The following is a 27,737-nucleotide window of genomic DNA, read 5'->3' on the forward strand; positions in this document are numbered from 1 at the left end:
GTGAGTGCCTTGGCGTCAGCCTAGCTCACAGCAACCTCAAACTCCTGGGCTCAAGTGATCCTCCCGTCTCAGCCTCCCGAGTAGCTGGTACTACAGGCATGTGCCACCATGCCCGGCTAATTTTTTCTATATATACATATATTAGTTGGCCAATTAATTTCTTTCTATTTATAGTAGAGACGGGGTCTCGCTCTTGCTCAGGCTGGTTTCGAACTCCTGACCTTGAGCAAACAGCCCACCTTGGCCTCCCAGAGTGCTAGGATTACAGGCGTGAGCCACTGCGCCTGGCCTAAATACAGATTTGAGTAAGGTAATGAGAATTTATTGCACCAGATAAGGTAAAATCAAGTGATCTAATTTTGGAAAAGATTAAGAAAACCCCTTTCTTTTGAGATAGATAAAAAAGGTTTATGAAAATATACATCTTGGGACTGGAGGGAAGGAAAGTTAAGAGAGGTCACATGCAGTTGTCTTTATTATAGCATTATGCACACATGGCTGAGAAGTAATTCCCCAGTTATGGCAATTATGAGCAACTTCTGAACCCATTAAGAAATGGATGGATAAATTCCTGTTCAGGTTAAATCAGTTGTGGAAATGAAAGGAAGAACTTTATTATCATAAAATTACCATGTAACTCTAATGCCATCTAATGCATGTAAACATGAACATTATTTTCCCCTCCAATTGAAACCAAATGCAAAATGGACCCCTAAATGTAATCTTTTAAAAAAACATATTTAGCTGTTTTTTTAAGTTAAACAGAGGAAATACTATTAATACACATTGTATACCTGTATCAAAACATCACGTGTACCCTATACACCCTATATACAACTATTATGGTACCCATAATTACAAGTATATTTAAAATTAAAAAATTAACAGAAGTACTAGTAGTATTTAGAGCTAAAAAAAAATACATATTTCCCTTTTAAATCTTAACTCAGATCCACCAGGTGGCAGTGAGTTTATCCACAAACACAATTCCAAAACTTTAATATTTGCAAAAATCATAAAATTGTACCATGTTAGAACCGGCTGGTTGTGCTTCCAGACCCACTCTTTTTTTTTTTTTTTTATAGACCTACTCTTCCTGAAGGACAGACCCACTCTTGATAATTCTACCACTGAACCACCAATGCTCCAGCTTAGCCCCACTCTTGAAAAGTGCACACATTCTTCTAGCAAGGACTCAGGCCTACCAACAGAGGGCCCTACTACTTGCTTCATTTATACATTTTCATTTAAGTAGGGTATAAATATTTGTCAGACTGTGGGAAAATTATTTAATATGTAATATTGTTCCCCATTTTACTGAATGAATTTTTTATTCAACGGGGTACAAACTTAAAGGCCAATATTTCAACCATTTTGATGTACAAAACGGATATTTCATCCTGTTTGTCTGTTCCCTGCCACCTGTGCTCTATTGAAACTCCCATCCCTACTTAGTTTGCCTTATTAAAATGTGGTCCAAGAATCAGCAGTATTCCCAGAAATGCAGAATCTCTGGGCCCCATCCCAGACTAACTGAACCAGAATTTTCTTTTTAATGAGACCCCCAGGTGATTGATATGCACATTAAAATTTGAGAAGCAGTAAGCAGCAGATCTTTTAAAGGCAATTAGGCATTTGGATGTAATAGGAAATTATAAAAGGGCTTTTAGAGGGCACATAAAATGATTTCATTAATATTTTCAAAAGAATCTTGCTGACCAGGCGCAGTGTTTCATACCTGTAATCCTAGCACTCTGGGAGGCCAAGGCGGGCAGATCATTTGAGCTCAGGAGTTTGAGACCAGTCTCAGCAAGAGACAGACCCCGTCTCTACTAAAAATAGAAATTAGCTGGACAACTAAAAATATATAGAAAAAATTAGCTGGGCATGGTGGCACATGCCTGTAATCCCAGCTACTCAGGAGGCTGAGGCAGAAGGATTGCTTGAGCCCAGGAGTTTGAGGTTGCTGTGAGCTAGGCTGATGCCATAGCACTTTAGCTCGGACAACAAAGTGAGACTCTTGTGTGGTCTGGAATTAAGCATTTGTGAGTCATTTCAACCATTCCTACATTTCCAACAAAAAGTTATAAAGATCTACAACCACCTAACCTTTATGTAGCAGATTAATTTATGTCTGATCATCATAGTTCTCTGAAATGCTTACTCTTATAACTTTACATAAGTTATAAATTCCCTGAAACTCAGGGGAATTACTTGACTTGCTCAGTGTCTCTCAGTTTAGTAACTTTTAGTCAGGATTTAAGCCTAGACTTTTGACTATGAAGTCAGTAATACCACCTCATACTTTTGTACTTCCCTATGTTTTAAAGGGACTAGAAAGACTATGAGTAATTAACTAAACCATGTAGGCTTAAAAAAAAAAAAACCCCAAAAACTTACCTAATATTTCTAGTTAAGTATATCTTAAGCTTATTCTCCACTTCCCCCTGAACTATGGTGGCAAAACTGGGATTGGCAATGAACAGGTGGATGAAAGAAGTATTATGAAAGAGACATGGCTTTGTGACTGATGGGACATAGTGTTAAGGGAAGAAATAGAGCAAAAGAGATGTGAGAATTACCCAAAAAGGAGGAATATCACTGATAAAAATAGCCAACACTTATCACTTATCTGGGATTTCTTATATACAAGATACCATTATTATATACACGGTCTTAATTACCCCTTGAGATGGGATTGTAATTACCTCCATTTTACTGACAAGGAAATTAAAGAACAGAGAAATAACCTACTCAAGGTCATGCAAAATGAGTGGTGGAGCTGTGATTTAAATCCAGGCAGTTTAGTTCCTGATTCTGTGCTCTTAACTACTATGCTATATGGACTGTATCAAGATATCAACTGAGGGAAATTAGTTGAGAAGGGAGTTGGAAATACTCAGTTTAAATGAGATCAAGGCACTGAAGAAAAGAGTATCTGAAACCGTGTTTAAGGCTGGGGGACATAAAGTTAGGATCTATGAAACCGTGAGGCCCGATTTTTTGTTTTGTGGGAATGTGGAATCTCAGAAGTTGGAAAAGATATAGGAAATATGCAATATAGTTTTTTTCTTGGAGAGGATATGGAAGAAAGAAGTTGTGAACTGAACCATGGGAAATGATCAAGCAGTGGCAAAGGACAGAGCAGAAAAACAGGGGATTAACAACAGGTTTTGGTAAATAATTACAGAAAGTGAGAGAGGGAGGACTCAAAGATGAACATGGCTTGATCTTGGTGACTAAGAGGAAAACGAAACCACTAAAAAGGGCAAAGGTATTTTTGAAGATACATGTTCTAGATGATGGGTAATAGGAAGAGGGATTGTGTCTTTAGAACAAAACCCAAACATCCATCCTAGGAAAAGCACTGAAACCCTCTTACCTGGCTACAATCTACCTTATCAGTATTATCAATCTTCCCTCCCTCTTGCTACTCACCAGTATCGGCTAGGACTCTTGACTGCATGTGACAGAAAACCTCTCACTGGTTTAAGCAATAAAAGAAACAGACACAAGAATTTATTGACTGGTTTAACTGAGAAAGTTCCAAAGGAATCTGGTCCACATTGGTTTCAGGGTATCAAACATATCTCTAGGCCAAATCTCCATCTTCGAATCTGCTTTTCTTCATGTTGCCTTCTTTCTTAGAATTCATGCGTGGGAATATGGCCCCAGGCTTCCATTCTTCCAGGTTTAAAACCACTGGAAAAGACGTAGTACCTTTCTTGGTCACTGCAGCTTAAGACAGAGGATTCACTCAAATACGCCTTCGCCCTGGTGTCCTGCCCAGACCATATAGACTGAGTGGAGAAAGGAACGGTTCTTCAAAGGAAACTATCGGAATAGGAAATGAATGCTGAAAAGGAAAAATGTCTACTAAAATCCCTTCTGCTATATGAGGAAGTAAATTAACAAATCATGCTTTCCCACTCCCGACAGAAAACAATCCTCAAATGAAGGATCAGGGATCTGAATACTCCTCCAGTTTGACGTTTTTCTGAGTACACAGTAAGAATTTAAAATGTCACGCCTGTAATCCTAGCTCTTGGGAGGCCGAGGCGGGCGGATTGCTCAAGGTCAGGAGTTCAAAACCAGCCTGAGCGAGACCCCGTCTCTACTATAAATAGAAAGAAATTAATTGGCCAACTGATATATATATAAAAAATTAGCCGGGCATGGTGGCGCATGCCTGTAGTCCCAGCTACCCGGGAGGCTGAGGCAGGAGGATCACTCGAGCCCAGGAGTTTGAGGTTGCTGTGAGCTAGGCTGACGCCACGGCACTCACTCTAGCCTGGGCAACAAAGCGAGACTCTGTCTCAAAAAAAAAAAAAAAAAAAAAAAAAAGAATTTAAAATGTTTACTGACGTGAATGTTACCTTGAAGGGAGGGTTTTATAGCCAAAACAGTAAAATGTATTTTTTGACGCATGAAGATGACTTCTATTTCAAATCCAAAGAACAGTCATTAAACATAGAAATCACTAGATATCAGAACCGTAAAGGCCTCTTTTCCAGTAACTTAGAAGCACTGAAATCTGCTTTCTCACGAGGACCAAGCGCGTCTTCACGCCATCAAGGGAAGTAACCTCCCCCCGGGACAAGCAGTTAGTATTCACACGCTGTCCCAAAGAGGGAACCCGCGCAAAGCAGGGTACTGGCTTATCCGCATCGCTTCATTCCCCACCGTCCATTACTATACTGTTACTTGGCGTCTCACGTCAGAAAAGGACAAGGGGGGAAAACTCCAAAAGAGCAGACACCTCCTGACCGCCTTCCGCCTCCCTCCAGCGGCCGCGGGCGCCCGGCCCGCCGACCCGGCCCCACAGGCCGCCCCAGCCGCGCTCCCTCAGGAGATGGGGCCGCAGCCCGCTCCCCCGGCCCGGGAGCGAAGTCAGTCTCCCAACACCGACTCACGGAAAGCCTAACCTGGCGCCGGCAAGGCGTTTCACTTTGCAAGGGAGAAGGGGTCCCCCTGCTGCCTCCGGATTCCTCATCCGGTAGGAAGCTCTTCCTCCTCCTCCTCCTCCTCGCCCCGGCCTCCGGGGTGAGAGCCAGAGAGCCGCCCGGATCTAGCGCCGACGCTCCCGGGACCGGCCGCACCCTCCGCCCGGCCTGGCCCCGCCTCCCGGCTTTCTAGTAACCGGCGCCCTCCCGGCCGGCGCGGGGAAGGGGGCGCCGGCTGAGCCCGGCTTCCCTCGGCGCCGGGCGGCGGCGGAGCGCGCGGACGCGCGGCCCGAGGGCGCGGGAGTCTCGGGCGCCGGGATCCCCGGCGCGGCTCCGCGCCGCCTAACGGGGCACGTCGCATGCGCGCCGAGCGCGCCGGGAAAGGGAGAGTGAGGGGAGGGGCGAGCGCGGAGCCTCCGCCGGCCGCCCGAGTCCGCGGGGTCACTGACGACGCATGCGCCGGGAGGGAGCGCGACCACGGGCTCGGCTGGCGGCTGCCGCTTTCAAAAGGGAAGCCCCGGAGAGCGGGCGCGCGGGGGAACTCCGTCCGCTGCCGCCGCCGCGAGCGCTCCCGGTGAGTGGCGCCCCGCCGGTGGGCCCGGGCCTGACGCCCGCCGGTTGGCTTGCTGCGGCGGCGCATGCGCGCTCTCGGCGCCGGTGGAGGAGGGGAAGGGAAGGGAGGGGGAGGAGGAGCGGGCGACCGTAGCGGTGCATTTTTGGGGGGGCGGGTGGGGGTGCCACTCAGAGCCCCGGTGCCGCCGGCGCGGGAGCCGCGGTGTCTCCCGGACGCGGCCGGGCGGCGGCTCCACGTCCCCGCGGCCGGAGTGCTGGGTGGGGGAGGGAAGACGCCGGAGCCGCGCGAGCCACACGGTGAGGCGCGGGGCAGGGAGGGCGCGGGGGGCGGCGTGTGTGCGGCCGGGGGGCGGCGGCCGGGGTGGGAAGGCGGGAGCCGGAGCCCAAGTTTTGCGTCTCGCTCTTCTGCGTCTTCTCCCGGGACTCGGGGCGGAGGCCCGCCCTGGCCGAGAGGCCCTCTGGGGCCACCGGGGTTACCTGCGGGGCAGGGGCGGGATTGGGGTGCGCGGCCGGGCCGGGTGGCCTGAGGGCTCCCGGGGCTGCGGCCGGCTCCGGCGGCTAGGAGACTGGAAAACCCGGGGACCGGGTGCCAGGAAGGCGTTCGCTGGGGACTCGCTAGGCCTTGTGACCCACTTTATTCCTGTCACCGCTCGGGCACGTTTGGAGCGGCGCCCAATGGGGCGCCAGGGCGGCCAGGTCCGCCGGGGAACCCCCGCCCTCCGGCGCCCGGCCCGCGCGCCGCGCTCCGCAGTCCGAGCGGCCGCCGCCGCCGCCGCCGGGCGGGTTCCGTTAGTGGTCGCGGTTCCGGGCTCGGTCGCCGGCGAGCGCGCGGCCCCGAGCGGCCGCCTCCCGCCGCGCCGCCGGGTCCCCTCCTTCCCCGACCCGCGCCCGCCGCTCGCGGTCGCTCCGCCGGCGCCTCCGGGTCGCTTTCCGCTGGCGGAGCCGGGCTTTCCGCCTGAAGCCGAGAGGTGGTCCTGGCCCCGCGCGTTGGTTGCCGGCGCGCAGCGCCATAGTTTGTATTCCTGGGCGACTTTAGCGGGTGCACAAGTCGTCCTGTTGGAAGTAGCGAGCGGGATTCCGAAAGGTGAAAGCCTCGGCCTCTCACCTGGCAGATGGAAGATTAAATCAGGTTGTGGTTTCTCTTGCTAGCCAGAGTGCCATGCTATAGATGACTTTAAGGCTTTCTAGCCTTCTTCTAAAACAAAACAAACAAACAAAAACAACAACAACAAAAACCCCACAATGTTTTCTTTTGCAGTGAAAGAAAAGCACAAGAAGAAACTTTTACAGTCCTTGTTGACTATTACGCTGATTCCCCAAATCAAAGTTAAGGTAATTTCACCTGAAGACTGCGTTCCGATTTGTAGCTTTGTTTTAAATGATCAGAGGAGAAAATTGTGGAATGTGTCCCTCTCTACCTGCTTGAAAATAAGCATTCTTAAAAGGATGTAATTTAGGTAATGAGTTACTTTCTCTGAAACTTACCCCTTGGGACACCTCAAATCTGGTTTGTTTTAAAATCTTGTTGGGAGAAGGAAACTAATTCAAGTGTTAAGTAGTGGACTGTACAGAATGTCTTAAAGGTTAGCCTGAAGAAGGTAGACGGAAAATGTGGTAGAACTAGTCAGGATCAGCTATGAAAAAAGAATGAGGAAGCTCTCTTGTGTACTGACATGGAAAGATCTCAAAAATTTGTTTTTAAGTGGAAAAAAAAAAAAAAAAACCAAGGTGTAGGACAGAATAGTGTGCTATTTTTTGTGTTAAGGGTTGTGTGTGTAATTAAACTTATGTTTGCTCTTCTATGTAAAAAACTGGGAGGATACAGGAAAACTAATAACTATGGGGAAGAGGGAGAAGTAATATGATAAGGTAAGGGTGGGAAGTGAGATGTACTATGTGTATGTCTTCATATTTTTTATTTTTGTGACTATATTATGGATTTATAAACTAGATTAAACAAAAATCCTCCTCCCCGAAATAATTTGTGTACTTTTTGGTTGCCTAATTTATGATGATTTTGGCCATTTTCTATATGATTTCTCTTAATGCTTTTTAGAAAAATGAACTAAAAAGAATGTTTAAGATAAATTTGGCTATTTACACTTTAAGATGCTGATGTCACAAATTTATCTTTTAGAGATGTTTAGTTACATTTCACCTTGCTCAAATACAGGGTGTCCCAAAAGTCTCCATACAAAGGAAAAATTTTGTAATGAATATTTTGTCAATAAAGGTACATTCAGGTACAATTTCCCATTTCCCTATGTGTGACAACTTTTGGAACACCCTGTGTGTGTAATGACATGGTTTACGTTTGGCATTGTGGCTGTATTATTTTGCTTTTAGAGTATAGTTTGTGTACCCCTTTCCTCTTTTTCCCGGAGTCATAGATGTATACAATCTTACTTTTGTTAATCCCAAAGTTTCATGACAAACAATTGGAGGATACGGACCTTCCATTAAAATGATAGTACACTTAATTGTCTAAGTTAGTTTGCTTTTCAGGTTGAGAAACTTTTCTTTCCCTTAAGGAAATAAGACAGGAACCCCAGTGAAATGTAAATTGTGTGTGTATAGTTATTTTTTACGAAAAATAAAACTGAGAAGCAGAGTTCTGTTGGTACAAAAAAATCTAATTTTTTAGGGCTATGGATTGTTGTAAACATTTTTAATGAAGCTAAGATTGATGGCGGTTTGTTAAGAGTAGATGCAATTTTATGGGGGGAATTACTCAAACTCCCTCTGCTGACTAATATTGTATAATCAAAGTAGTGGGTAGTGGATAGCAGTTGCTGTGGGCATTTTTGGTAACATTACCAGTATTCCTTTTTATTTTCGTAGGATATGATAATTATTTCTGTTTGATATGTAGGTTTCTATTATCCAAACTTCTGCACAATGGTACTTATTTTTCATTTGAACTATGTGGGCCTATTCAGTCTTTTTAAAAAGTGGAATCACATTTCAAAATTTTATTTACTTTTTTTAAATTAAAGAAGTAAATTGATACTCATGAAAAGTTAAAATGACACAGTGCATACATAAGGGACAACCTCATTACATACTTCTGCTTCTAGTTCACATCTCTTTCCCAGAGATAGCCACTGTTTACACTGTATCCTTTTAAGTGTTGAAAACTGAATTGTCTTGAATGATCATCTGCTCCTGCCAGTTTGCTTTTACCATGGGCTCTGTTATTACCCACTGAGCAGGAAAATTACCTGGAGTAAGTCAGAAAGTTAACATCTGATATACCCTACACCTTAGGACATACTCATCTTTTTACTAGGGGCCAGTTGGTGTGGAGGCGTTTGCAGGAAGGTCATACGGGTGTGAGCTTTATCTGATATAGATTGAATTCCCCATGAAGTCCATGGATTTTATAGGACTCTTTAGAGTCCAGATTCTAGAGTTTTCTTTGGCTTTTGACCTGATCAGTGGCTCATGGGTTTATACTTTCAATTTTTTCTCCTGTGCTTATAGACCACTAGGAAAACCTTCTAGATTACATCAGCCTCTTGAAATCCTCCAAAGTGAACTTAAGTAGACTCTGTCCTCAAGTAAGGGACACTGACTGACTTGGATAAAATCCAGCTTTTGAAGGGCAAAGGGGAGAAGAGGCTTTTTGATCTGGTTTGTGCTTAATTGATAGCAGACAGGTGGTATGCACCACCACTCTTCTCTAATAGCTCCAGAGCATTGCTTGTTTGTTTATTTTAAACCAAACTACGGAGAATTACTGAGCCTTAAATTTTTTTAGGTAATAAGAATTTGCAGAGGAGTATTAATCAATATTATTTGCTATGGTATGTGAGATACATACATGTAAGGTTTGCAAGGGTGACACTATTTACAGCTTTTTTTGGAGGGGGACATGGGATTTGGAGGGAGGATATGTATCTCAGCCTTTTAATTAAAGGATAGAGCAAACTTAGCTCTTAGCTCTTAATGTATGGATTTTAGTTGCATCCTTATAGCAGGTATCTGAGATTGGTAACTATTTTTTTTCTTTTTTAAATTTTTATTTATTTAACTCCACCCAACCCTTTTCCCTAACCTGATAGCTGTTTTAATACTTTTGTTTTTTAAGCTTTCCCTCTGGAAAGAGCCATTACAATACAATCTCTACAATCTTTAGATTGATTTCAGGATTGCTGGAAATATTAAATTAAGCAATTTAATTCTATCAGTTAATTGTTATCTACCGTCAGTTCCATTAGGCAGTGTTAGTTATTAAAAGAAAGTTGTTTCCTCCTATCCCATTCTTTCCTCAAAGCACATATTTAATGTCACCTCTCCCCCACATTTTTACTTCCAGTGCTGTGTCAAATGTTTATTTGCTATGAATGTTTTAATAAAAAAAATTGTGGGGGAGTCACTCAGTTTCACACTATAGCAAAACTACCTGTTATGGTTTGTGTCTGTTTCCTTACAGTTCTTTTCATCTACATAAAGTAAAATATTTTTTTAAAGTGTATATTTTTGTAGTCATTACACCAGTGGATGTTGTATCTTCTCCTTTTTGAATTTAAAATTTTGGATGGAATTGTATGAATCATTTATAGAACACTTTTAAGTGTCAGAGCAATTTAATTCTTACTAATTGACTATAATTACATAGTGGCATTTATATTTATAGGTAGTGTTACAACCACTTGGCTTGTAGTTAGCCTTGTTAGGTGTAACTTCCGTCATTTAGGTGGATAAAGAGATTCATGTTTTTCTCCATGTTTTTGATTATGCAAATGTTAAATTGACAAAATTCATTCTCATAAATACAGTCTCAACTCTGAGTCATTTGTTGTATATTTCATGAAGATGTAATTGTGCTTATTTTAAATCTTAGAAGTCTACAGGGAAAAAAACTTGTAAAAAATGATTTTTATGGATTGCTTTGACTTTTATAGTATACTGTTTTGGATATGTTTTACTTTTTGTTTTTCAGAAATCTTTTTGTATCTATGTTAATAATGACATATTAAGGCAAACATTTTCATCTTTTTCAAAGAGTTCACATTCAGTACTTACATTTTTAATTCTCATCTCAAATAGTGGAAAATGAAACTACAGATTGATTCATGTTCCAATATTTTTGTATTTTTTTATTTTTAAAACATAAATAGGGGTTGTACCAATCAATGAGGGTTAAACCATGTGCCTAGATAAGACTTTATCATTTGTGTTAAAATATGGTTTAATGTAAATAGTTGACTTTATTTCTTTCTTAATCTCTTCCCCCCAGTTATAAAAATAGCACATCCCTAATATCAAAAATGTGGGAAACACTAAAAAAGCACAGATTAAATTTTTAAGCTATCATTGGAAATCTTACCACCAAGAGATGCTGTTGTTAATTTTCTGGAATATCTTCTTCCTGTATTTTGTTAGCCATTACATAAGTCTGTGTAGACTTACAGATACATGACTTTAGGGGCTCATAATGCAACTACTGTAGTGCATACTGTTCTATTCACTTAATAGTAAATAACCAACATTTTTATGTCAGTATGTTTCTACTACATGATTATTTTTATTAGCTACATGGTATCTCACCTGTGTATCTGTGTGATAATTTACTTATCAGTCTTTTTCTGTTGGGCGCTTATTTTCAAGTTTTAAAATAATCTGCCACTTTTAGAAGTGATAGGTAGAGTTGATACTCCAAAAAATTTTCATAGAGTAGTCTTCAGAAGAATTAAAATTCAGATAGCATGTATGGAATTTGTATTGATAACCAGATAAAACAGAAACTTTGTGCTTTTTGTTGGGAAAAATGGGCCATAAGTATACAATAAATTAATAATCTATAATAATAAAGTGAATTCAAGATTTCTGTGATGATGTATTTTCTTTGTAAAGTGTGTTTTACTTTGAATTGTATTAAATTAAGTTTTCAGTTTGAAGAGTGTAAATCATTTCAATAGCAATTCCCTTCTAAGGGTTGGATATACAAGCTTCTAAGTAGCATGGGAATCTGTGAAGTAGTCTGCACACATGATTAAAATTTGAGCTATATAACCTTTTTTTACAGTGATCTAAGTTCAGAGTTTTTAAAATTGTTTCCCAAATGGCAAATCTAAATACCAAAAAATAGTTGTCACCCCCAACATTGACCTTAATATAGGATTTCTATGAAATTTCATTCAGCTCTTTGGCACATAATATTAATGTATGTTGCATCCTCCAGTTTAAATTGGGGAGAAAAACTGTTTGTTAAACTATTTTCAAGAGAAAATAGATATGATCTTAAAGTTTATTGTAATATGTAGTTTTAATCTGTTACCTATCTTAGAAGCTATACATTTTCTCATGTTTTTGTGAATATTTTTGATAGTGACTGCCTTTTATGTTTTTAGCTTTTGTCAGGAAACTAGGAAGTTTTTTTTTTTTTTTTAGATGTTTACTATTTTCTCAGTGACATGACCAGATTGTTAAATATCTGTTTTTATTCTTCGTACAGCTGCTGCTGCTTTGTTACCTGAAACTTAATAGCAAAGATAGCAAACTACTTTAACAAGGCCATATGCTTACTTATATTTATAGCATGCTATAGTGATTAAGAATGTTGGGCTCTATAGCTCGTCAGCTTGGCATTCAAATCCTGGCTCTGCCACTAACTGGCTGTATGACCTTGGACAAATTATGTTACCTCTTGGTACCTCAATTTCTTACCTATAAAATGGAGATATTAATCCATAGTATCATGTGAGGATTAAATGAGGCAATATATGCATATTATTAATACATAGAGAAACAGATATGTATCACATACTTAAGTGTTCAGCAAACATTAGTAATTATTGTTTTGTTACTTTCATAGTGTGTACCAAACATGGCTTTTTTTTTTGCTTCAAATTAAAATGTATTTTCAAAACTTGCTTAGTTTTATATTTATATAAGAGCTTGGGAGAACTTGACCTTTTTGTGTAACTTAGTATAATAAAAAAGTTACTAGATTAGAACATGTTTCCAAGATGCTTCATATTATATATTTCTTTGAAATCCCTTTGTCAAGTAAAGTTTAGAGTTACGAAACTGATGACTGGTTTTCTTCTATGTTTAATATTTAAATTTTAGTTGGAGAAATATTAGAAATTATTTAGGGAAAAAATAAAGAACAAATTTTATTTTGCAACTTTAACTTATATAGTTCAATAGAAATGTCACACATTTTTATTAGAAACAAGAGGAGAAATGAAAGAAATATTAGTGCAAAAGCTGTTCCTTACTCTTACCTGAGAATTTTTGTCTCTGTTAGAAATGATACCTTTGTAATTATAAAGCTACCTTAGTTTCACCAGTAGAGTTTATTGTGTGAAATAATGAGTCATGCTCATTGGAAAAGAGTTAAAGTACCAAAAACTCTAAAGAAAATCTATGATGCAGAAATCACCTCAAATCTCAGGGATAAACCCTGTTAATATTTTTTCCAGTATTTTCTAAGGCATTTGTGTTTATGTATGTATGTGTGTACATGTTACAGTTTAACAGCAAGTGGAATATGTGCTGATTTGTAAATATACTTTTTTTCTCATGTTTTTCTAAATGTCTTTGTGAGTAAATGCAATATAAATTTTCATTATGTTAATTTAGTTTTAGTCTTCAAGTATTAGTTCATTTACATTTTTACTAATAATAGTTGAGTTTGTAACTACCATCACCTTTAAGATCCTATCTATTTTCTCTTGAAAATAGTTTTTCTCTTTGAGTCATCTGTTTTGCATTCTTTTTTTTTTTTTTTTTTTTGAGACAGTCTCGCTTTTGTTGCCCAGGCTAGAGTGAGTGCCATGGCGTCAGCCTAGCTCACAGCAACCTCAAACTCCTGGGCTCGAGCGATCCTTCTGCCTCAGCCTCCCTGGTAGCTGGGACTACAGGCATGTGCCACCATGCCCGGCTAATTTTTTTATATATATATCAGTTGGCCAACTGATTTCTTTCTATTTATAGTAGAGACGGGGTCTCGCTCTTGCTCAGGCTGGTTTTGAACTCCTGACCTTGAGCAATCCGCCCGCCTCGGCCTCCCAAGAGCTAGGATTACAGGCGTGAGCCACAGCGCCCGGCCTGTTTTGCATTCTTTTTATCCCTCATTTTGCATTCTTTTGTGTTAATCAAGTTATTTTATACCACTTTCATTTTATTGTTTATTCTTTTACTATATCTTTAGTGATTATTCAGAGATTAAGTCAAGAATTCTCAATTCATAGTGTAATACAAATTACCCGTTTTACCAATTCCCCAATAATGACAATTACTTTTAACATTTTAACTTCTTTTCCAACTTTTTTTGCATTGTTCTGCATTTTTTCCCTACATAGGGTAAACTCCCAAAGTCATTATTAATATGATTTGGGGCGATTTTTATTCATGTCCATCTTTCCTAGGGCTCTTCATTCCTGCATTTCTGTTCTATCTGGGATCATTTTACTTCTATCTGAATGAAAAGCTCTTTAGTGTATATTTTGATGATAGCCTATCTACTAACAGGGAATTTTTCCATTCGTGTTGTCTGAAAATATCTTAATTTCACCTTTTTTGAAGGATATTTTTATTGGACATAAAATTCTAAGTTGGTTATTTCTTTCAACATTTTAAAAATGTTTCATTGCTTTCTGGCTTTGTTTCTGTTAAAGTCAGCTACCACTCTTATTGAAGGTAATGTATCAACTGTATTCTTGCTGAGAATAATGTGCCTTATTTGTCTTTGGCTACTTTGAAGATTTTCTCTGTTTGAATTTTACAGCACTGTGTGACGTGCTTTATGTTTATAGAGCTTTTCGAACCTGTGGCTTGATGTCTTTTCGCTTTGGAAAGTTCTCTGTCATTACCTCTTCAAATACTGCTGTGCCCCTCTCTTCTTTTTGGATTATAATTACACATATGATATACCTAATGATTATGTATCACATGTTGCAAAAATCTTTGTTCTTTCTATACTTACGTTTCGATATTTTTATTGACCTATTTCCCAATACACCATCTATCTTCTCTTTTGTCCAAACTAATCTATTGTATTTTTCATTTTACTTTGTGATTTTGAGTTCTAGAATATCTATTTGAGATTAACTTACAGACTTTTAATAGACTCCAGTTCTTTTGAGCATATTATAGTAATTTAAGTGCTTATCAATTAATTCCTGTATCTGCATCATCCTTTGGTCTGTTTATCTTGTTTGGTTTTTTGTTGGTTATTGGGTCATGGTTGTATGGTTCTGTCTCTTCACATGTCTGCTAAATTTTTCAGGGAGCTTGCGTATTTTATTTAAGTTGAATTTATCAGAATGAAGTTGTTTATGATATTGTTATTTTAATATCTATAGAAAATGTGATGAATCGAATATTCTGCATAACCTGTAGAGATATAATTTCTGATGTTGGTAATTTGTATCTTCTGTCTTTTTTCCTGATCAGTCTGGCTAGAGGTTTATTAATTTTATTGAGGTTCTTAAAGAATTAGCTTTTATTTTATTTTATGTTTTTATTTTTTTTTGAGACAGAGTCTCACTTTGTTGTCCAGGCTAGAGTGAGTGCCGTGGCGTCAGCCTAGCTCACAGCAACCTCAAACTCCTGGGCTCGAGTGATCCTTCTGCCTCAGCCTCCCGAGTAGCTGGGACTACAGGCATGCACCACTACGCCCGGCTAATTTTTTTTTTTTTTTTATATATATATATCAGTTGGCCAATTAATTTCTTTCTGTTTATAGTAGAGACGGGGTCTCGCTCTTGCTCAGGCTGGTTTTGAACTCCTGACCTTGAGCAATCCGCCCGCCTCGGCCTCCCAAGAGCTAGGATTACAGGCGTGAGCCACAGCGCCCGGCCTAGAATTAGCTTTTAGTTTAACTGGTTTCTCCTGGTTTTTCTTAGTTCTCTTCTGATCTTTATTGTTTACTATCTTATTTTGGGTTTCATTTGTTTTCTTATTCTAGTTTCTTCAAATAGAAGCTGAGTCATCTATATGTGACCTTTTTTCTTTTCTAATATAAACATGCTATGAACTTGCCTCTAATTGCTTATAATTTTTTTATATATCATGTTTTCATTTTCATTCAGTTCAGAGTACTTTATTATTTCTCTTTTGATGTCTTCTTTGATCGATGGATTATTTAGAATTGTGTTATATAGTTTCCAAGTATTTGAGGATTTTCCAGTGATATTTCTGTCATTTTACATTTAATTCTGTGATGAGATCTTTTAAATTTATTGAGATTTGTTTTATGGCTCATAGTATGATCTATCTTGGTAAATGTTTTGTGTGTACTTGAAAAGAATGTGTATTCTGTTGTTGGGTGGAGTGCTCTATAAATGTCAATGAGGTCAAGTTCGTTGATTGTTTTGTTTATGTCTCATAATTTTTTATTGAGTGCCAGAAATTGTATATTAAAAAACAAAACAAAGCAAGCATTGCTAGATAGTGGCACTTTCTGTCAGAAGGGGTTCACCTTTTCTTCTAGGCATTTAGACTAGAGAGTCCACCATCTTAAATTAAGGTGGATACTGGGTTGCTATGTTAATAGTTTGGTGGTACTCTACCTCTTATTTGTCCTTATTTCTCATGTGTTATCTTTCAGGACTTTGAGTTCAAAGCCTGCTTTTCCTTGTCCCTTTAGCATGGCCAAAGGTGGGAAATTTTGCTTTGCTTTTCAGTATGGCATCTTACCCTGCAGAGTTTTAAAATTCAGCAAGTGTCCTAAGGGAGATACTAATACTAGCTATGAGCTTGAGGTCCCAGTGTGAACCTTATTAGGAGAATTAGTCTCCTAATTTTGTTACTCCAGCCCTGCATGAACACTAGAAGCTGTCTTGACTTCTCTTTCTCAGCAACAATGTTTTACACAGGCCAAGCCTTAATATTTAGCCTCTAGCCCAAGCCATAATTAGAAAATAGCCCCAGAGGAGAGGCAGATGCTAATCTTCTGAACACCTTTAAAAGATTCCCCCTATCTGGAATTTTAGACATTGTTTTTCTCTCTGCTTCCTTTAAAAATATAATTTTTATAATTCAGTCACCTTCTTTAGTTGTTCTTAGCAAGAATATTGGCCTGCTACTAAGTATTCCATTCTACCTAGAGGCAAGTAACTTTCTATTATTTTTTTAAAGATGTACAGAATACTCAGTTTTTATGAGCTAATATGTTTATGTAATATTCTTTAGGTATTATGTTGTTAGATTTTAGTTTTTGACATAATATATTTTTAAAAATCTGTTTTATTGAGTTAAAATTTATGTATGTTAAAACTCAATTTAAGTATGCAGATTGAGTTTTGACAAACATAATACATTCTTGTAACCACCACCACAGACAAGTCAAGAAACAGAAAATTCTTATCACCTTGAAAATTTCTCTCTCCCCTAGCAACCACTAGTGTGTTTTCTGTTAATAGGCTTTTGCCTTTTCTACAATGTAATATAATTTACATTACCATGGAATCGTACAATATGTGGTCTGGGTCTGGCTTTCACTTAGCATACTCACTTCAGCGTTTGTCTCTTTCTACTGTTGAGTACTGTTCCATTGTGTGGAATATGGCACAATTTATCCAGCCATCAGTCAGTGGACATTTGGATTGCTTCTAGTTTTTGGCTGTTATGAATAAGACTTTCAGTAGACATTTGCAGACATGGATTTTTATTTTACTTGGGCAAACATGTAGGAATAGAATCACTGGGTTGTGTGGTAATTGTTTAACATACAGTTTAACACAACAAACTCTTTTCTAAAGTGTGGCTGTACCACTTTACAGTCCCTTTGATACAGACGTTGATACAGCAATGTATCAAAGTCTCAGTTGCTCCACATTCTTGTCAGCACTTGGTATTGTCAGCGTTTTTGAATTCCAGCCGTTCTAGGGGGTATGTAATGATAAATCTCATTGTGGTTTTAATTTGCAGTCCCCTAATATCTAATGATATGGAGCATCTTTTCATGTGCTTATTGGTCATTGGTACATTTTCTTCTGTGAGGTGTCTGCTCAAATCTTTTGCCCAGTTTAAAAATTGGGTCATTTATTGAGATGTAAGGGGGTTCTTCTCTTTAAATAGTATATATGCTGATACAAGGCCTTTATTACATATCGAAGGTAAATTGCGAAAATTACCTCCCAATCTGTGGCTTGCCTTTTTATTTTCTTAATGCTGTCTTTGAAGAGAGAAATTTTTAATGCGATCCAATTTATCAATTTTTTTTATGCTTCATAATTTTTGTGTTCTGTGTAAGGAATATTTGCCTACCCAAAGATTTTATCTCATGTTTTCTTATAGAAGTGTTAAAGTTTAACTTTTATGTTTAACTCTTTGATTTGTTTAAAGTTAATTTTTATGTGTGGTATGAGGAAAGGCTTGAGATTTAAAAAGAAAGATTTTTTCCACATAGGTATACAGTTATTTCATCACTATTGAGAAAAGACTATTCTTTTTCCATTGAATTTTCCAGTTTTGTCAAAAACCATTTAACCATTTATGTGTTGGTGTTTTTTTGAACATTTTATGTAGTGAATTATATGTCTGTTCATATATCCATATCATAATGTCCTGATTACTGTAGCTTTAAATAAGGTAATGTAACTCCCTCAAATTTGTCCTTTTTAAAAATTGTTTCAAACTTTTTTAGATTCTTTTTGTTTTATATGAATTTTAAAATTAACTTGTCACTTTATATAGAAATGGCTGCCCAGATTTTTATTGTGGTTGTATTGACTTTATAGATCAATTTAAAGAAAATTGACAACAATACTGAATCTTTTGATTCTTGAACATAGTGTACCTCTCCCTTCATTTTGGCGTTTAATTTCTCCCAGCAGTGCTTTATAGTTTTTGAGTTTACTTTTAGTGGTGGACTTTATCCTTTTTATTCAGCACATACTTACTGAGCTTCTGCTATGTGCCAAGCACTGTTCTACTTGTTAGTGAATGAAGTAGTCAAAAAAGCACTGTTGTTGGGGAGCTTATAGTTTAATTGAGGAAACCATAACTAATAGGCATAACATTATACAACAAATGATCAAAAAGACCAAAAATCTCCAATTAAGTGGACGATTCAGAGAATGTGATATTACTAATTTATTTTTTAATGACAGAAGTCTTGATCTCCAAATGTTTTTTCAACTATTTTTTAATTAACCATGTTTATATATATATATATATATATAATGCTTTTTTGCATTGGAACGTAATTTAAATCATTTTACTGACTAATCTTTGTGATTATTCTTAATTACAAAGTGCTTGTTGAAGGTGTAGGAGATTGGAGATAGTTGGTTATTGACTTCAAGAGACACCCCAAAACTTTGCTTTTCAGTAAACCCTTAATGTTTTCTTTTTTGCCTATGTGTAAAACATATGTATATATTTTTAAAATCCAATAGTAATAAAATATTTTGTAAATTTGTTTGCCATTTAATCTAGGTTGTACTGCATTGTGATTACCAGCACTAAAATAATGACTTTAGTAATTATGATTTGTGATATGCAGCAAGAGTCCAATGAAGGATCATTAGAACAGTATTAAACCTGAAATAAGTGCTTATTCCATCCTCAACTCTCATCAAGCCATCTGCCTATATGTAATTAGAGGAGGCTATCTCTTCATCCTTAGGCCCTCTCTGCCCCTCTCTACCTTTTGTTAAAAGCCCTGAAATTCTGAAGTCCCCTAAAGATGTTACTAGTGAGTGCTTTCTGTAGTTATTATAAAAATAAAATATTGTGCCAGTCATAAGTAGAGACTTGGTTCATAAAATAGTACCGCCCCATAGGAGATACTTAATTATTTTTTAAAAATAAGAAAACGCAAAAACTATTGATGCATCCATGTTTATATAGATACATGTATTTATATACCCTTCATATATTTAACAAATATTTTATCATTACTGCATGTAATAATTAATAGTCTGACTTTTAATTATTTTGAAATTAACTTTTACTCCACTGGAATGCTAAACCATAAATGGGAGTAAATGTTCCACATTATAACCCAGTTGCCCAAGTTTAAATACTCTAATTTGTATCAATTGGGAATTCTCACTCATACCAGCCTAGTAATCAGCTAACGAAAATTAATGCTCTGGCAACTTTAGTTGGTCAAACACGTTTTCTTTAAACCATAGGAAGAGATTTAAACTATATGTTAAAGCTTAATTTTTCTCTGAAGATCTTTAATATTAGCAATTATAAGCAACAGTATCATCACAGTATATAAAATTTTATCACTGAAAATATTTCCATTTTCTAGACTATATTCATAAAGAAATGTCAATACACATGGCCATTCAGCATATAAATTGATGCTCTCCTGCTTAAGAACTTTTAAAATATTACATTCCCCCGTCCACTAAAATGTGTTTAGATCTTTTGAGAAATATAAACTATAATACCTAACTCCCTAGCTCATATCTTATAGGTGGTTTCAAAATAATGGCCAGTTAGAAAGGTTTTTCAGGAAGAATCCATCTTCACCATATTAGGCAAAGGGCAGATTCAGACAGGACAATTCTGTTGTGGGTTGAATTGTGTTCCCACAAAAGCTGTGTTGTAGCCCTAACCCCCTAGTACCTGTGAACGTGATCATATTTGGAAATAGAGTCTTTGCAGATGTAAGCAAGTTCAGATGAGGACATTTGAATTAGAGTAGCCCTAAATCCAATGACTACTGTCCTTATAAGGCCATGTGAAGGCACAGGGACACAGAGACACACAGGGAAAATGCCATGTGATGAGGAAGGCAGAGATTGGAGTGATATAGTTGCAAGCCAAGGAATGCCAAGTATTGCCAACAGCCATTAGATGCTAGGAGAGAGGCATGGAATCGATTCTCCCTTAGAGTCTCTGGAAGGAACCAGCTTCTTTCTGGTGCCTTGCCGACACCTTGATTTCAGATTTCTAGCCTCTAGAGCTGTGAGGGAATCGATATCTGGTATTTTAACCACCCAGTTTCTCCCACCCTCTAGGTTGTCTTTTTGCTCTGATTGTTTGCTTTAACACTCAGAAGTTTTTAAGTTTGATGTAGTCCCATTTGTCTATTTTTGCCTTTGTAATCTATTTGCCAAATCCAGTGTTCTGGATGTTTTCACCTGTTTTCTTCTGGGAGTTTCTAGTTTTCAGTTTTACATTTGGGTCTAATCCATTTTGAGTTAATTTGTATATATAGTGTAAGGTAAGGGTTTTGTTTCATTCTTTTGCATGTGTATATTCAGTTTTCCTAGCACCATCTTTTGAAGACACTGTTTTCCCTTCATTGTGCAGTCTTATCAAAAATCATTTGGCCGTATGGGCTCTGTATTCTGTTCCATTGGTCTATAGCTTTGAATTTATGTCATTACCATGCTGTCTTGATTGCTGTTGCTTTGTAGTATGCTTTGAAATCAGGAAATGTGAGGCTTCCAACTTTGTTGTTCCTTTTCAAGATTGTTTTAGGTATTTGGGATCCCCTGAGATTCCATATGAATTTTAGATTTTTTTCTCCCTGTTTCAGCAAAAAAGGTCATTGGGAATTTGATAAGGATTGCATTGACTCTGTATCACTTTGGGTAGTATGGACATTTTAACAATATTAAATCTTTCAGTCTGTAAGCATAGAATGTCTTTTCACTTATTGTACCCTTTTTGATGCCTTTGAGCAATAGTTTATAGTTTTAAATGTACAAGTCTTTCTTTTACCTCCTAGGTTAAGTTTATCCCTGAAGTATTTTATCTTTTGTTGATGTTATAGTAAATGAGATTTCTTTTTTGAAAAAAATCATCCTTTTCCTATGGGTCATTTTGTTAGTGTATAGAAATGCAGCTGATTTTTATGTGTTAATTTTGAATCTTGAAACTCTGCTGAAATCATATGTTCTCACGTTTTTTGTAGTGTAATCTTCAGGGTTTTCTGCATATAGATCATGTCATCTGCATACAGGGATCATTCTCTCTCTCTCTCTCTCTCTCTCTCTCTCTCTCTCTCTCTCTCTCTCTCTCTCACTCACTCACTCACTCACACCCACACCTTTTAGTGTGTTTCCCCCAAAATAAGATAGGGTCTTATATTTATTTTTCCTCAAGAAGACACCCTAGGGCTTATTTTCAAGGGATATGTTATTTTTTTTTAAGTACGGTACAGCAATCTACATTGATTCAAATAGAGTGAAGTCATCTTCTTCTGGAACATCATGCTCATTCTCCAAACCCCGAATCCCAACCTGAATGTCTTGCGACTCTATTTCCTTTAGAACCATCGGCCTCCATCTCTCCTGTGGAGCACTAGAGCTCTCATGGGGCAGATGAGAAGGGCTGCTCGTGTTCTTTCCCGCTCCGAGACAACATGCATGGGTTGTGCAGATGTGCTGTGCAGCCACGCCCATCACTAGGTCTTATTTTCGGGGTAGGGCTTCAGATGAGCTTCTAAATCTTTTTGATATGACCATAGTAGTTTTTGATAGCTTCCTTGCTTTCAAGTCTGGAGTTGGTCATTTTATATGGTTCAGAAATAAATGTATGCATGTGTGTTTGTGTGTGGAGATGTAAACATGGGAGAAATCGAACATACAAAAATTCATATATATGGCAGAAAGTGTGCAAATGTGGGAGACTGTTCGTAATAGATGAATCTACGTGAGGGCTATATAGCTGTTAGTCTTAAAGCTGTGAGTTAACTATTTTTCCCACTAATTTTGCTGAGGTTGTGTATCTTTTCTTATGTTTATTGGCTTTTTAAGTTTCTTTTTTAAAAACAAACATGATTTATTTTATTACTGGTTTATATCCTTTGTCTATCTTTTTTTCTTATTGACTTGTAGAATGTTGTTATGAATTTTGGATGCTAATCTTCTGTAGTATATTTTCTCAGTCTGTGATTTGTCTTTTCATTTGTTTATGGTATATTTTGATAATTAGGAAAATTAAAAATTTAAATTAGATTTCAAATTTGAATTAGAATGACGCCAATTTAATCTTTTTCTTTAAGGTTTTGCTTGCTTTGTTTTCCTTTAAGGTTTGTGATAGTTTTTTAAAAAAATCATTTTTTCCCTATAGATGTAAAGCTTATGTTTTCTTCCAAAAGTTTCCAAGTTTTGCCTTTACATTTGAGTGTAAGGCACTTGGGATTTACTTTTATGTGTGGTAAAAAATGGAGAGCCAATTTAACTGTTTCTGCTGTATGTATGGATAGCTGTGGTCTTTGTACCATTAATTGAATAATCCATTTGTTCCCTCTTCGTTTATAATGCCACCTTTTTAATATATACATGAGTCTATTTCTAATATGTTTTTCTATCCGTTTTGAAAAATCTGTATTAAAAGCCTTAATTATCTGAAAGACTGCTCTCTCTTTCTTCCTCAAATTATCTTAGCTATTCTTAGCCTTTTGCGCTTCCATTTAAATGTTAAGATCGATTTGTGTTACTTACACAATCATACACATGTACCATATAGAAACAAATCAATTTAGGATTTTAGTAAGAATTGCATGTCATTCATAGATTTATTTAGAGAGCATTTAAAGATGAGGAATTGAAATGTACTAGATGAGTCTCTTTGCTCAAATTTGCCTGACTCTGAGGCCCATACTTTTCCTCTGCAAATTTATTAGGGCCAATAATTCATGGGTCATTATCACTACAGTGTAATAATAGCAAGAGTCAGAATTTTGGGAGCACCAACAAAAATCTAAAACTGGTACAGTGGGCTCTATGAAATATAAAGATTTGAATTTATATGACATAAATTAGGAACATAAATTACTGTAATTGTATTTAAAATTCAAATTAGTTTTTCTAGTGCTGCTTTTTTTTCTTTTTTCTTTTTAAAAAATTTTTTTTTGAGACAGGCTTGCTCCTTACTCTGTTGCCCAGGCTAGGTAGAGTGCAGTGGCATCACAGTTCACTGCAACTTCAGACTCCCTGGCTCAAGTGATCCTCTTACCTCAGCCTCCTGAGCAGTTGGGACTACAGGCATGTGCCACCATGCCTGGCTAATTTCTCTATTTTTTGTAGAGATAGTCCCTTGCTGTGTTGCTCAGGCTGATCTTGAACTCTAGATTTATATTCTGGGTATTTTAAAACTTCAGGAAAATCTGCTATAGCAAAATGTGTAAGATGTATATCTTTCTCTTGTAAAGTGGAAGACGGATTATAAAATAGAAACTTGGGAGGCTGAGGAGGGAGGATTGCCTGAGCCCAAGAGTTTTAGGTTGCAGTGAACTATCATTGTGCTACTGCACTCCAGCCTGGAGACTCCATCTCTTAAAAAAAAAAAAAAAAAGCAAGTAAGAATTTTGCGGAGACTGACATTTTCCTCATTATTCTACACAGTGGACCCCTGATGGTCAGTTGATTCTTTCATCCATCCATAGGGAAACTGGCTGTTGGCCCAGGACAGTCCTCCCTGAAATTCCTCTCCAGGAACTTTCTCTGATCTTCCCTCCCAGAGCATCAGAATGACTAGTGTATTGCAGTCAAGTGGTGAGGTTTTAAAATGGGCTCTGCCTTCTAGCCCTGATTCAGGACAAATTGTGTTACCTGTTATTTTCTTTGCCCATCTCGTCTCAGAGAAAGCCTTTTCTCATTCCCTTTTCCATTCTGAGCAGCCACACTGGACTTCTTTTACTGCCGTACAAATGTCATATTTTCATTTATGTCTGAACATACTGTTCACTTTTGGACAAAAGTTGTTCTTTCTCACCTCTCCCTTCTTGCTTTATTTGGCTAGATAGATCATACACATGCCTGCATTAAGTGCTCCTCTTCTAGGAGAATGTTTCTAATTCCCAGTAGACTCATTTGTATGTTTGTCATGCTTTTTCCTTCACACCATCATGGTTTTTCAAGCTTTTCATCCCATTTACAGTTGTCCTGCAGACTGAGTTCCCAGAGGGGTTGATGGGACCTTGCCTGTTTATTGCCGTATTCCCAATTCTTGGCACATAGAGACTGCTTCCAATCAGTATTCTATATATGGATGGAAAAAAAAAATACTGGAAGTAATGTTACTTAGAATTTCCTTAGCATTATTTCAGCAACTGCCCTTGTTTTACATAATTTTTATTTTATTTTTTCCTGAAGGCTGCTGAAACTTAGAAGCTGATTCTGTCACATGTATTATGCCTTTGGAAAATTCTACAATTCTCTTAAGAGATGAATCATTAGAACTTGGTGAGTTTCACTAGATACCTTCAGTCTTCAGTTTGAGCTCAGAGGTATGCCATCTTTGTTTTGGGTTTTGTTTTTGTTTTTTTCCTTAGTCATGGGGCATGATCTGCTACTTTCCTTGACAGCTTTTATTTATCTTTAGAATATGAGGAGTGAAAGAGTTATTCATTGGGAAAAAATAATTGAAATCTATATGTATTTTATTTTTAGCAATTACTGAAATTTCTCAAAATTACTGCTCAGACATAAGAATTATAACTTCCTATCTTTTTCTGAGATGAAGGTAATTTGCAAATGACTGAAAGTAGAATAAAATTTATTTCCTGTCAAGTCCTAGGTTTAGAGGGAAAGTGTCAGTTGACTGAGGTAAAGAAAGGACAGTCACCCACTGCAGCTCTGGTTTACAAGAGGGCTTGATTAGGGGTTTACACACTACCAAAGCTGTAATGCCTGCCTTTGTATGATCCTTGAACTAAGAGTGCTGTTTGCATTTTTAATTGGTTGGAAAAAATCTTAAGGAAGGATACTAATTTATGATATATGAAAGTTATATGAAATTTAGATTCAGTATTCATGAACAAAGCTTTGCTAGAATATAGCCACTCCTGTTTTTTACGTATTGTCTATGACCGCTCTCAGGCTATAGTGGTAGTTAAGTACAGTCATGCTCTGCGTAATGGTGTTTCAGTCAATGATACATGTGATATGTGTCCTGTAAGATGATAATAGAGCTGGAAAATTCCTTTCGCATCGTGACATCATAGCCACCTGGACATTGTAGCACAACACGTTACCTTTTCTATGTTTAGATACAAAAATACTTAACCATTGTGTTACAGTTACCAGTAGTACTCGGTACGGTAACATGCTATATAGCTTTGTAGCTGAGGAGCAATAGTCTATACCAGGCGTCCTCAAACTATGGCCCGCGGGCCACATGTGGGTGTTTTTGCCCGTTTGTTTTTTTGCTTCAAAATAAGATATGTGCAGTGTGCATAGGAATTTGTTCATAGTTTTTTTAAAACTATAGTCTGGCCCTCCACTGTCCTGGTCTGAGGGACAGTGAATTGGCCCCCTGTTGAAAAACTTTGAGGACCCCTGGTCTGTACCATATAGGCTAGGTATTTAGTCGGCTATACCATCTAGGTTTGTATAAGTACACTCTGGGATAGTCATCCAATGTTAAGTTGTTGAACACCACCTTTCACAGAATATGTGTCCCCATTGTTAAGTGAGGCATGGCTGTAGTCACAGCAAAGACCTTAGGCCCCAGAAAGCAAAAAACATGTATCGTACAACAGAATAAGTTAGGTGACCCCTGCTCTCTATGGTTGGAAAAGTATTTATAGATTGAGTCCTAGGGTTGAAGGGAAATTACAGGGGGATAGGAGTCAGTGCCAGTTCTCACTGACTTAGTTGGACTTTTTTCTTTCCTTAAAGTATAACTCATACTAATTAGATTAACCTGTGTTCCTGTTTTGAAATAGAAAAATAAACCAGGAGAAATCAAGTCTCCTATTATTTTTCTTCTAAAATGAATCTAAATGGGAATATGTAGAAAAAAAATTAGTATGGTACTAATCAGTTTTTACCAGGTTTTAATGTTACCATAATATCTTAAGCACCCAAAGACTATACCTTGTGTACAGTTTCTGGGTTTTTTCTACTGTGTGGAAACACTTATTTTTATTTTTTAAGTGAAAGCACGAATACATTATTTGGGAACTAGTTGATGACTGAGTGAAACGAACCTAGTACATTGGGGACGAAGGTACACTGTCCCTTTGGAGTCAATAGATAGGCTTTGAGGATATCGTTAAGGAATTCTTCTATATTCAGACATAGGCAGGTTAAGCGTTATATTAGGGGATATAAGACTGTGAGTTTAGTGTTAACTCTTCTTGTCCTTCTAGAAGAGCAGTCCGAAACCTTTCTGGCACCAGGGACTGGTTTCATGGAAGACAATTTTTCCACAGACCAGGCTGAGGGAGGAGCTCTGTGACCTTGTCCCTACCAAGCCACAGACTGGTTACTGGACTGCGGCCCAGGGGTTTGGGGAGCTCAACTCTAGAACGCTTAGTACACTTATGTGACTCAGGGCACATTACCACTCAGAATCCAGTTGCTTCATCTGTAAAATAGGGAAAAATTATCTTTCCTGTCTGAAAGAGGAGGAGTCTTGGTTTGATAAATTACAAGTTTCGTAAAAGTGGGTACCATGCTTTCTTGGTTCACCACTGGATCCCCACAGCTAGTATAAGCCTGGTACATTGTTGGCACATAGTAAATGTTTGTTGAGTGAAAGAACAAAGTATGTTCTAATTCCAATATCTATTATATCTGTGCATGGTCACAGTAATTCTGTTTTCTTTAAAGGGTTGCTTATTGGGGTTGTGTGTTTTTGTTAACTGGAGGAGAGAATTTTGGTGAAAGCAGTAATTTTCTTAGATCTATTCTTTACAAATAGCCATCAAATCATTGGCCAGATTTATTTGTATAAATTGATGATACGTTATTTTTTGAAATCTTAAGAGAGAAGATAAACCACTAATCTAAGAACTGCCGATCTCAAAGAAACCTAGAAGCCTCCTCACTATAAAGCTTCAAAGTGTATAGACTGCATACCAAAAGCCACTGTTGGATAAGAAGATTTACATATTTTTATCTAAGTTTTCTGAACTTTTCCCAACTCCTTAACTGCTTTTTTTTTCTTTTTAATGGAACTTCCCTATATAGTTTAAGAACTCAAATTTTACAATCTTGCATGATACCATGTAAAAAGAAGATGGTTTAAAAGGTACTCCCAGCTACTCAAGAGGCTGAGCGGGAGGATTGCTTTAGCCCAGCTCAGGCAACGTAGTGAGACCCAGTTTCAAAGCAAAACAAAGGATACTTAGTGGAGGAAAACTGTTCCAGATTAAAGGAGTCTAGGTAGACATGACAGCTAAATGTAGTGCATGACCCTGGACTGGATTCTGTGCTGGAGGAGGAAAAAAGTTCTAGAGAACATTTTTTTCTCAATTAAAGAAACTGGAAAATAGGCATCGCATTAAAATATTTTATAATTGTTAAATTTCCTAAAGTTGGTAATTATACTGTGTTTATT

The 27,737-nt window shown here is 38.0% G+C and overlaps 1 protein-coding gene across 11 annotated transcripts in view; it reads left to right on the plus strand.

Moving 5' to 3' along the window:
• The first annotated feature begins 5,377 nt into the window (after window positions 1-5,377).
• CLOCK (clock circadian regulator) overlaps window positions 5,378-27,737 on the plus strand; it is a 107,994-nt gene continuing 85,634 nt past the window's right edge. For 4 of the 11 annotated variants that reach the window (XM_012758244.3, XM_012758253.3, XM_020285305.2 and 1 more), the window contains exons 1-3: window positions 5,378-5,517; window positions 6,775-6,848; window positions 24,545-24,678. The gene's annotated coding sequence lies outside the window, so the exon portion shown is untranslated. Of the gene's footprint in view, window positions 5,518-5,676; window positions 5,814-6,774; window positions 6,849-24,544; window positions 24,679-27,737 lie in introns of those variants that run through there. The other 7 variants (XM_020285303.2, XM_020285304.2, XM_020285300.2 and 4 more) reach the window with 6 other exon arrangements.

Source organism: Microcebus murinus, chromosome 26 (assembly GCF_040939455.1).
Source record: "Microcebus murinus isolate Inina chromosome 26, M.murinus_Inina_mat1.0, whole genome shotgun sequence".
NCBI lineage: Eukaryota > Metazoa > Chordata > Mammalia > Primates > Cheirogaleidae > Microcebus > Microcebus murinus.